This window comes from Temnothorax nylanderi, unplaced genomic scaffold, assembly GCF_030848795.1.
Source record: "Temnothorax nylanderi isolate EJ_2023f unplaced genomic scaffold, tnyl_v1.0 TNYL_tig1121_pilon, whole genome shotgun sequence".
Classification (NCBI taxonomy): domain Eukaryota; kingdom Metazoa; phylum Arthropoda; class Insecta; order Hymenoptera; family Formicidae; genus Temnothorax; species Temnothorax nylanderi.
Genome location: NW_027250183.1, coordinates 26,627 through 37,665, shown reverse-complemented (window position 1 = coordinate 37,665; position 11,039 = coordinate 26,627). Strand labels below are relative to the sequence as shown.

Sequence of the window (11,039 nt, the reverse complement as noted above, 5' to 3'; positions counted from 1 at the left end):
TTCGGATTTAATTTCAATGATTGCCTTTTGAATTATTACAAATATTTACTAAAACGTGGAATCCAACGATAACCGTTTCGAATACAAGCGTGAATAAGGCAATGATATAAGAAAATAATATGTATTTGTGACAATTAATTTAATATTTGGATATTTACTTTTTTATACGTAATCATTTTCGTATGATATTGAACACCATTTAATAATCGGTAATATATATTAGAGTTACTTATCTGTAAGATGAAATCGATGATTAGAAAGAAATGTAATGGAGTTGTTGCGCAATGGAAGATAATCCATGTTGAAGCGATGTAATCTACGTTATGGAACACGTAGCTATAAAATGTTGGCTAGTTATAGTTTCTTATAATGTGATTTTACATTTAAACATTTCCAGATTACATTTTACCACTATGAAGTGTTTATTATACTAATGGATCTCATAGGAGACAAAAATATGGAAAAGAGAAATTATCTTTGCTTCTTGCAAAATTACACTCGGAGCGGGTAAATTATAATAATTTCGCATATATTAATTTTGAATTTAATATCATACTATCAATCATGACAGGCTTCCTACACCAATGGAACACGATGAGTGGATACAGCTTAATCCTGGACATAGTACGTGTCCGCCGATAGCCCAATGGAGACTTCCGTTCTTGCTTAAAGTCGATATTTGGACAAATCATTAGTAAATATATTTCAGAAATAAAATTTATGGCCAGCACTTGGATGATTACTTAACTTAATTTCACATTTTATTAATTCTCGTTACTAGCACCTGAGTTGAATTTAAGAACATACGGCAAGTGGCTTGACATCGCACCCGTACTTAATTTGGAGGCACATCTCATATGCACATTAGCTATTAAAGGTGAAGTGACACAAGTATGGGGAAATAATTCTACTGCATCGAAAAATACTGCATGGTCGCTTTATCCGAAAAATACCACGTTGCTCCAAAGATATCAAGAAATGTATACAACGGATGACAGATTCAGATGGATTCTATTATGGTACTGCAGCATTGTACTATGTCGTAAATCATACACCTCCGGGTGCTGATCGCGTTGCTGCCGCGAAAGAATGTTACGAGTATGCTCAGCTGGCGGCACAGAATTCCACTAAATTCGAAAAAGGAATGTTAGAAGTACGGTAATCTCTGTGTAAAGTACGTGTCTATGTTGTAAAAAATATATTGACTTCTATGGCTTTTACTTTCAGAAAATTAAATCCAAATATTTGAGATTTACGTCCGAGCATATTCTACGTACGTACGGATTGGAGAAAGATGAGTATCTTGCTTTAATTGAAAATCCGTGCAAGCTGGTGTATGAATTGTATAACGAAGAAGCATACCATTACGATATCGAACTGCAACCAACTACAGACCCGATATTAACGCTGCTGTTAACGAGCTGGGTAAACTGTTCTCGTTGAATACGATAAAATTGCGTATGGATTTATTGGAAGAATGGCTACAATCTAATGCCAGGTATACCGAATTGTCTCAAAGCTTTACAGAGACGTTTCTAGCGACGAAAGAGTCTGATCAGAATACCAACTATGAAGATAATTTACTTAGGTAATATTGTGGTACACCATTTTTTTTTATATTCAATTTCTAATCAACAATTGATTGTGAAATATACTTAATTGTAGGATATGTTATATGCTGGAATATGGAGATATGGATTTGTTTGCACAATTTCTTATAAACATAGGTTTCGGCAATCGTCATGGCGAGGACTGAATATAGTTGTAACGTACGATATCGAGTATTTCGAATATTGCAGACTGTCGTTGATACTACAACGTTAGAGGAATTGACCAAGCAAGATATACTGTACCTTTAGGTATAAATAATTATATAAATTATTGTTTATTTTATCGGCAGAATATAAATTTTTCTTGCATATTAAAACGTTGATCTCACTTCAATATTTCAGAAAGTATATGAAATCGTTACAGTACACCGGCAAATTGGAATCTTTAGAATTATGTTACAGCGTTGATACATTTGACACATGTTGTAAACGAGATATTCAAAACTTGAGAATATCAATCCGTGATGTTAAGATACAGTTAAAGGACTTTGCTTCTAAATTTTAGGATATTGATAATTATGAAGTGAGCGAAATGTAAATCTGTGAGGTAATGAGAAATAGTCAAAAGAGAAATATGTTGATTAGTGCCAAGAAGAAACGTAGCAATTAATTGGCTGATTGAATTGGCAGATCAAAGTGGCATTTTTTTCGTATCAAGTAATGAAATGGTTTGATGTTTATATGACTAGCGTCTATGTATTATATTATAAATTATAATCTTACAATATCATAATATTTTATGTGTCGAAATATATTGACCAGTAGTCATTTTTTTATGGCACGTTTATAATACCAATTGTCTGTGGTAAGCAGTAAAATGACGTGCGATAGATGCAGGCGCACATTTGACTCGAATTAAAAATACAAATAAATTGTAATAATGTTATAATATGAAGTTTGTAGTTCGTGGTTAGTCTTTTGAAAGAGAGGAGATAAATATTAACTTGACATTGTTTTCTGCTGAACGCACCTGATGACATACATGATGTCCGTTGATTATACATTGTACCCATGTTCTTTAAATTACGCCAACTACAAAGAGAATATATATATTGCTTTGAAAAATAATTGTAGTGCAACTACTCTTAAAAATAAAACAAAATTGTGTTACCTAACTCAACCCAAGTGGTATGTATCTTTGTATTCCTGAGGATCTTTCTATCAACCCAAGTGGTAGTAGTTTTAATTCTCCTTGATAAAATTATAATATTACAAGAATTATTTAATCATTTTAATCACAAAGAATTAAAGAGGTAACATTATAAAATAAAAATATTTAATTAAAATAAAATAAATAAATTTTTCTTGTAATATGTATTTACGGTGTATTCATAGAAGATATCCATATGTATTGTAAAAATTGCAATTTTTATTTATATATATTTTTAAATATGATTTTGAAAAATACGTATTATTAGCAAGCTATTTTTTATGTATTTTTACAACATGCGTTTTGTACAATGCAACATTAAACATTTGCTATTTATTACTTGGTCAAATAATAACAAATACCTAATCATAAGTTAAAAATTTACATATCTAAAAAATATATTTAAGTGTTATTATAAAAGTATAAATTATCCTCTAGAATTATAATATTACATATCATTATTTATATTTAGTTTCAAAAGAAGAAAATCATTATACTTGTATAGTTAATCATAAAAGGCATGGTGATAATAGTTTATCGCTGCATTATTATATATCATAATTTAAATAAGACTTCATTATGTATCACATTTCTGTTACTTGAAAAAAATGCTTTTTAATTTTAATTTATGTAACATACATGTACACGCTTATAATATATTAATTGACTGTATTTTTTCATAGATTGAGAACAGTTCTACGGCGAAAGATGGAACAGGAAGTTTCGAAGAAACAATCGTATCATTAGACGAAAGATTTACTAAAGTATTGACACGACTTCTAGATCGAATTTGTGATTTTGGTTGTGATAATAACAATGAGAAATTACTTAATGTGTTATGTCGGTAAGAATTTTATTTATATAATTTTTATGCATCCTTTTTTTCTCACACAATTGATATAAAATTAGATACTAATTAATTTCTAAATTATTTATGTTTGAATTAGACTTGACTTCAACATGTTTTACACCGACATACTAATACGTCGAGGGAAAGAAAAGACCGTCCCGCAGCAAGATATATCTGGCTAGTAATATATTATTTCTCATTATGCGTACATGCACATGCAGACGTTGTACGCATAACGCATGCATGCATGAAAGATGGAGTAGACAATAATCTGATCAATATTACATGTTTTTATTGTTTTTTTATTTTACAAAAGAAATGATTATTTCAGGGTATATAAGAGTACATAATATAATGGAAGTATATATATAATATAATGGAAGTATATAATATAATGGGTATATGGAATCTTATCTATCTATACTGTCTGCCTCTGCCTCTGCCTCGTCTAATGCCCAATGATAGTATGGTGATGAAAGTCTGTACAGAAAGGCCATAAATCTTTCTTCTTGCCGCCGTATCCCCGTGGCTCTGCCTCTGGTCTTGAACTGTAAAATAATATGTATATTGTATAAGAAATTTTATGAATTAATACATATAATATGAATTAAATTTATATATAACGAGAAGATATTTATTAATTTCGATAAACATATTACCTTGTCTATTATCTTCGGTATAAATTACGGTACTGCACAACTTGTATCAGTTGTATTGTGGAGTCCACTCTTATAATGTGGCATACTTTTGAATTGATAGTATAATTACTGTCATTAATAACAATTCTTTCCACTGAAATATTATTTATGGTAATAGGAGAGAATAAATTATATATAAATAACCAGTACGTTATAGTGAGCTATGTTCTCTTCTAGCTATATTAATTTTTGCCATCATATTGTGACAGCAGGCCATGCACCATTTCTGCTGTGTTTCTGCTGTTATTAGCTCATATGGCTCATGTCCAATTCTTGCTACATTTTTACTATCACATTGTGACTGCATGTTGTGCACGATTTCTGCCGCGTTTCTGCGATTACATTGTGGGCAGCAGATCGTGCTGCTAGAAAATAAGCTTAATGAGGACGCAGGGGACAGGAATCTGCTCGATGGTCATGCTCGGATCTGCTGGCATACTGTCGGCATTCTGCTAGCATTTGGCTATTAGGGAATAGTGTAATAGTAATAGCATAATGTTAAAGCTAAATGGCGCGCGCGAAGCGCGCGCGTCTGTAATGTCTAGTGTCATATATTGAGAGACCGACGTATCTTACGAAGAAGTATCTTAATAAATAAAATTTTTACATTTGTTTGGACTTTACGTCGTAATATCTTCGCTTATTAATTTACCTACTAGATCGATCGATAACAATGCGAGCGCGATATCGAAACTGGCGATACTATAGTATCGCCAATGTCGAAAAAGTGAAAGTTACATTTCTCTGATATATATATATATATATATTGAGATATATTGAGAGACGTCGACGTTAGTAGAAATATCTTAATATAAAATTTTCGCATTTCGACTTTGCGTCGCAATATCTCCGCTCGTAGGACACGTAGCGGAAAAATAAAAACACGTTGGCCTTTGGCCAACTCGAACGTGCGTATCCCATACGTATAAAAGTAAAGTACCAGTTCAAATACAGATAGCGAATTGGTTTCAGTCATAAAATGTTCCATAATTTATGTGCTTTTAAAATATGCACAATGAGATTTCCGTGCTTATTCCCTTTCGCCGACCTGAACGTGAATACCCCATACGTACAAGAGTAAAGAACCAGTTTAAATACAGATAGCGAATTGATTTTAGTTTTAAAATGTTTCACATATTATATGCTTTTAAATTATGCATAATGAGATTTCTGTGCTCATCCCTTTCAGCCGATCCAAATGTAAGCACCCTATACATACAAGAGTAAAGTACTAATTCAAATATAGATAGCAAATTGGTTTTAGTCTTAAAATGTTCCACAATTTATATGCTTTTAAAATATGCACAATGAAATTTCTGTGCTCATCCCTTCAGCCGACCTAAACGTAAGCACCCTATACATATAAGAGTAAAGTACCAGTTCAAATACAGATAGCGAATTGGTTTTAGTCTTAAAATGTTCCATAATTTATATGCTTTTAAATATGCACAATGAGATTTCTGTGCTCATCCCCTTCAGCCAACTCAAACGTAAGCACCCTATACATACAAGAGTAAAGTATCAATTCAAATACAAATAGCAAATTGGTTTTAGTTTTAAAATGTTTCACAATTTATATGCTTTTAAAATATGCACAATGAGATTTCCGTGCTTATTCCCTTTTGTCGACCTGAACGTGAATACCCTATACGTACAAGAGTAAAGTACCAGTTCAAATATAGATAGCGAATTGATTTTAGTCTTAAAATGTTCCACAATTTATATGCTTTTAAAATATGCACAATGAGATTTCTGTGCTCATCCCCTTCAGCCGACCCAAACGTAAGCACCCTATACATACAAGAGTAAAGTATCAATTCAAATACAAATAGCAAATTGGTTTTAGTTTTAAAATGTTTCACAATTTATATGCTTTTAAAATATGCACAATGAGATTTCCGTGCTTATTCCCTTTTGTCGACCTGAACGTGAATACCCCATACGTACAAGAGTAAAGTACCAGTTCAAATATATATAGCGAATTGATTTTAGTCTTAAAATGTTCCACAATTTATATGCTTTTAAAATATGTACAATGAGATTTCTGTGCTCATCCCCTTCAGCCGACTCAAACGTAAGCACCCTATACATACAAGAGTAAAGTATCAATTCAAATACAAATAGCAAATTGGTTTTAGTTTTAAAATGTTTCACAATTTATATGCTTTTAAAATATGCACAATGAGATTTCCGTGCTTATTCCCTTTTGTCGACCTGAACGTGAATACCCTATACGTACAAGAGTAAAGTACCAGTTCAAATATAGATAGCGAATTGATTTTAGTCTTAAAATGTTCCACAATTTATATGCTTTTAAATATGCACAATGAGATTTCTGTGCTCATCCCCTTCAGCCGACCCAAACGTAAGCACCCTATACATACAAGAGTAAAGTACCAATTCAAATACAGATAGCAAATTGGTTTTAGTCTTAAAATGTTCCACAATTTATATGCTTTTAAAATATGCACAATGAGATTTCCATGCTTATTCTCTTTCGCCGAGCTGAACGTGAGTACTCCATACGTACAAGAGTAAAGTACCAGTTCAAATACAGACAGCGAATTGGTTTTTGTCTTATAATGTTCCATAATTTATGTGTTTTTAAAAACACTACAAAAAAGCGTGATATTCGTACAAAATTACCTTTTTCAAAAAAATGCGCCAAGTACACGCATAGTAGTATATATGTATTATGTTGTTACCTCGAAAAAAACAAAGTGGTAGTATTATACCTCGAAATAACATCCTGTACATACTGTTTATAAAATGCGTAATACTACAAAAAGGCGTGATATCTATACAAAATTACCTTTTTTAAAAATGCATATTTACCCTATTATATATGTTACGGGCAATTGATTAATTCGGTCATTATGCATAATGGCCGGGCAATATGCATAATTCCCGCTTCTTTCGGGACATTTGAATAATAAAAGCCAAAATGTTCAAATTAATCAAACTGACCGGTCATTATGCATAATGCCCACAGACAAGTGGGAAATGTGATTAACATATTAAAATATCTTTCTAAAAAGAATGGCAGTCTGTCTATAATTTCAACTTTCGGTAAATGTCTACAATTAGGGCCCCAACGAGAAATCAATTGAAAAGAGGTAAATTCTATGTATTTTGCCCCTCGAATCCAAAACTGTTGATAAAATTTGGGGGTCGCTAGAATTTGTTAAGATATCGTTAAGAAAATAAGAAAAAAACACTAAACTCGGATATTTGGTTTTTTTATTTATCAAATACGGATTAATTATTACTTATTGTCGGTTGTATTCTCTTTCGGTGGAAAAAATTTTCTGATGACTTTGAAAAAAGCAACTATTCTGTCGCTAAACTTGTACATAGGTTAGTGACGCGCTTTAAACAGTTAAATACTTTTAAAGCGCGTCATCTAACCTATGTAGGTTATACCTTTGTTGGCAACATTGTCGCTGTCGCTATCGCTATCGCTATCGTCTATTGTGCAAGGGGCTTAAGATTGCCGGGAAAATTAACTCAAATAAGGTGATTTATCAAAATAACCATTTAGCATTGGGAAATATGCATAATGACCGGGCAATTTGATTAATTCTTCTCTATTAATCATTTTGACCGAACAAATTGGGAATTATGCATATTGCCCGGCCATTATGCATAATGCCCAATTTATCAAATTGCCCGTAACATATATAAATAAAGCAATTATAATTTTGAAAGAAAAAATTTAATAAATATTTTTAACTGTAGAAACGTAAAAAATACGTTTCTTAAATCATGATTTAAATCATATTTTAAACACATTTTTGTTCAAACGTTTCTTAATGGTTCTTTACGGTTATGAAACTAACTATATATACGTTCAAAAAACGTATAACTAATATTATGTGCTACCTGGGTTTTTTACGAGCAGAATCAATCACTATTTGTACTTGCGTTTGGGAATAATTTGTACTGTAAAAATATAAAGTTTTATTAGTAGAATCAATCACTACTTGTACACTCGGGATAATTTGTGAAAATATAAAGTTTTAGATTTTGTATCCTTACCGTTCGTTCGGAAACTACCCTCGATTTTCTCTACTTTAAAGTATTTAAAAAATTTAAAGATTTTAAAAGTAGGGGAGACCGGGGTTAACTCGACACTATTTTTTCAAAGGTAATTTTTAATATTTAATTAAAATTTTAGGCAAATTTAATGGTATATATTTAAAGAGTGTTCCTTCAGGTATAAAATTGATTCAGAAAGTTTTGCTGTACGTCGCTCTGTTTTGCCGCCAGGAAAGGAAAAATGACGCAAAGACAAATTTTCGAATTGAAAAATGCCGGGGCAAACTCGACACCCCGCCGGGGCAAACTCAACACTTTGTCTGATCGACACAATTTGATTTGGAACTTATTTTTTACTGTCTGAAAATAAAAATACATTGTTTATTGTGTATTTAAAAAGTACAAAAATTCGGAATAAAGTAGCTAGACCAATCATTTGAAATCATGAGAACAAAAATTGTTGAACTTTCAATTATCTTCATCTAAACTCATGTCTGAAAAACAATTAATGCAGGTAAACTCACGATCGGACGTACGCATACATTTGTCATGATGAGCCATACGGCTGCATGACAAGCATCGTTTGTTACTGGGAGCCGATGAAACGGCGTGGTATTGACTTTGCCTCGGACGTCGTTTTTTACTTTTGTCACTTCAAAAATATGAAATTTTGAAAATATCTAAAAACGATTATCGGATTCATATAGAGCATCAAATTTTCCATGAAAATCACTTACATATAGGTTTGCAAGATTAAAGCTTGATGAAAGAGTAGAAATTTTCGAGAGATCAGAAAAATTACTTTTCACCATCAAAAATGCTTATGTCGCGCTAAAAATTACACCATAACTCAGAATGTCATCAAATCCTGTTGATAATACTAGCACATAAAGACGCATTTACAGTAGGAAAGGCAAGTTTTTACGATAGATTTAAATTAGCAAAAGTCTAGTGTCAAGTTTGCCTCAATGTCGACTTAGCCCCGGTCTTCCCTACATAATTTTAGAGTTATTTTAACCGACCCAGCAACTAATTCCTTTAATATATTTTACTTCTGTCATGATGCTAATACCCCCATTCTTTATTCATTTGGTTGATATTCGTAGTCGGATCTCATTTTTATGATCGTCTTAAGTACAATCTTAAGATAAGTCAATCACAAAGCATTTTAAGACATTACTTAAGATGGTCTTGAAATAAGATTTGACTATAAATAACGGGCTATTAAATTAAATTGTATTATGTAAATATATATTTTCTTTTACAGGTCTTCTGGGAAAAAAAAAATATATATATATATATATATAATCCGGCTGCTCTTTGGCGCTATATAACGGCTGCCACAAGCGCTGGCAAACATTGGCTGCTATTAGCGCTAAATTTTGGCTGTTTACGGCTATAGTTTTAAAAAAGCTGCATTAGCAGTCATAGAAAAACATCTTATTTTTAACAACTAACATGTCTGTACACACAAAAAAATACATTACTTTAATGCCTACAGACAGAAATATAATTGTCCAGGGCCAATGGCTGATGGACATACATGTGGATCATTTCCATCGACTTTTACAAAATTGTTCGGATTATAGACCGGTAGAAACACGGCAATTGCCTGATACGATTCAATCTGTATCACAAGATAAAAAACACATTCAAATATTGTATAGTAGTTCGTCACATTGGGTGTGTAGTTATTATGATTGGAAAAAGTTGGTAAAAAATAATTTATACAAGCAACATAATATAGATGCATATTTTACATAAAAGCAATGTCTGACAATGTTTATATATATATTAACAACTTCAGACACATTTCTTTATAAGGTGTAATTTTTTTCTGTTAAGATTAAGATGCGTAATACTACAAAAAGGCGTGATATCCGTACAAAATTACCTTTTTCAAAAAAAGGTAAAAAAAAGGCGCCAAGTACACGCATAGTAGTATATATGTATTATGTTGTTACCTCGAAAAAAACAAAGTGGTAGTATTATACCTCGAAATAACACCCTGTACATACTGTTTATAAAATGCGTAATACTACAAAAAGGCGTGATATCCGTACAAAATTACCTTTTTTAAAAAAAAGGTAAAAAAAGGCGCCAAGTACACGCATAGTAGTGTATATGTTGTTACCTCGAAAAAAAAAACAGTGGTAATATTATACCTCAAAAAAATCTAAGTAACAAGTGGTAGACCTAATCTTTGTATCTCGAAAAATCTCGAAAAAACCTAAGCAGTAGTATCTTTACCTAAAAAAAACCGAAGTAACAAGTGGTAGACGTAATCTTTGTATCTCGAAAAATCTTGAAAAAACCTAAGCAGTAGTATTTTTATTTAAAAAAAATTATAACTCAAGTGATACACACCTTATTAAAGATGAGTCGCGCTTCAAGTGATCTATTACAATTACAAAAAAGAAATGATATCTCTTTTTAAATTACAGCGCCAATTACAGAGAGAATATACATTGAGAATCTTTGTATTTCGAAAAATCTCGAAAAAAACCTAAGCAGTAGTATTTTTATTTCCAAACATGTTGTTACCTAGAAAAAAACAGTGGTAATATTATACCTCAAAAAAATCTAATTATATATATACCTTAACAAAATTATTATTATATCACGAAATTGCGTTACCAAACTCAATCCAAGTGATATATATTTCAAAAAATTATCTCACAAAATTGTCTCAC

At 31.5% G+C, this 11,039-nt stretch overlaps 2 long non-coding RNA genes across 5 annotated transcripts; both read left to right on the top strand.

Moving 5' to 3' along the window:
• The first annotated feature begins 752 nt into the window (after positions 1–752).
• Positions 753–1,853, top strand: LOC139786713 (uncharacterized). 2 transcript variants are annotated; one of them, XR_011722387.1, is made up of 3 exons: positions 753–1,174; positions 1,228–1,588; positions 1,666–1,853. It is a non-coding gene; the product is annotated as an uncharacterized lncRNA (long non-coding RNA). The 2 variants fall into 2 exon arrangements; XR_011722386.1 differs by having other exon boundaries at positions 754–1,153.
• On the top strand, positions 1,849–4,144 carry LOC139786714 (uncharacterized). Of its 3 annotated transcripts, XR_011722389.1 has the most exons (5): positions 1,849–1,859; positions 1,953–2,157; positions 3,444–3,604; positions 3,708–3,787; positions 3,942–4,144. It is a non-coding gene; the product is annotated as an uncharacterized lncRNA (long non-coding RNA). The 3 variants fall into 3 exon arrangements; XR_011722390.1 differs by lacking the exon at positions 1,953–2,157; XR_011722388.1 differs by lacking the exon at positions 1,849–1,859 and having other exon boundaries at positions 1,880–2,157.
• Positions 4,145–11,039: the final 6,895 nt, after the last annotated feature.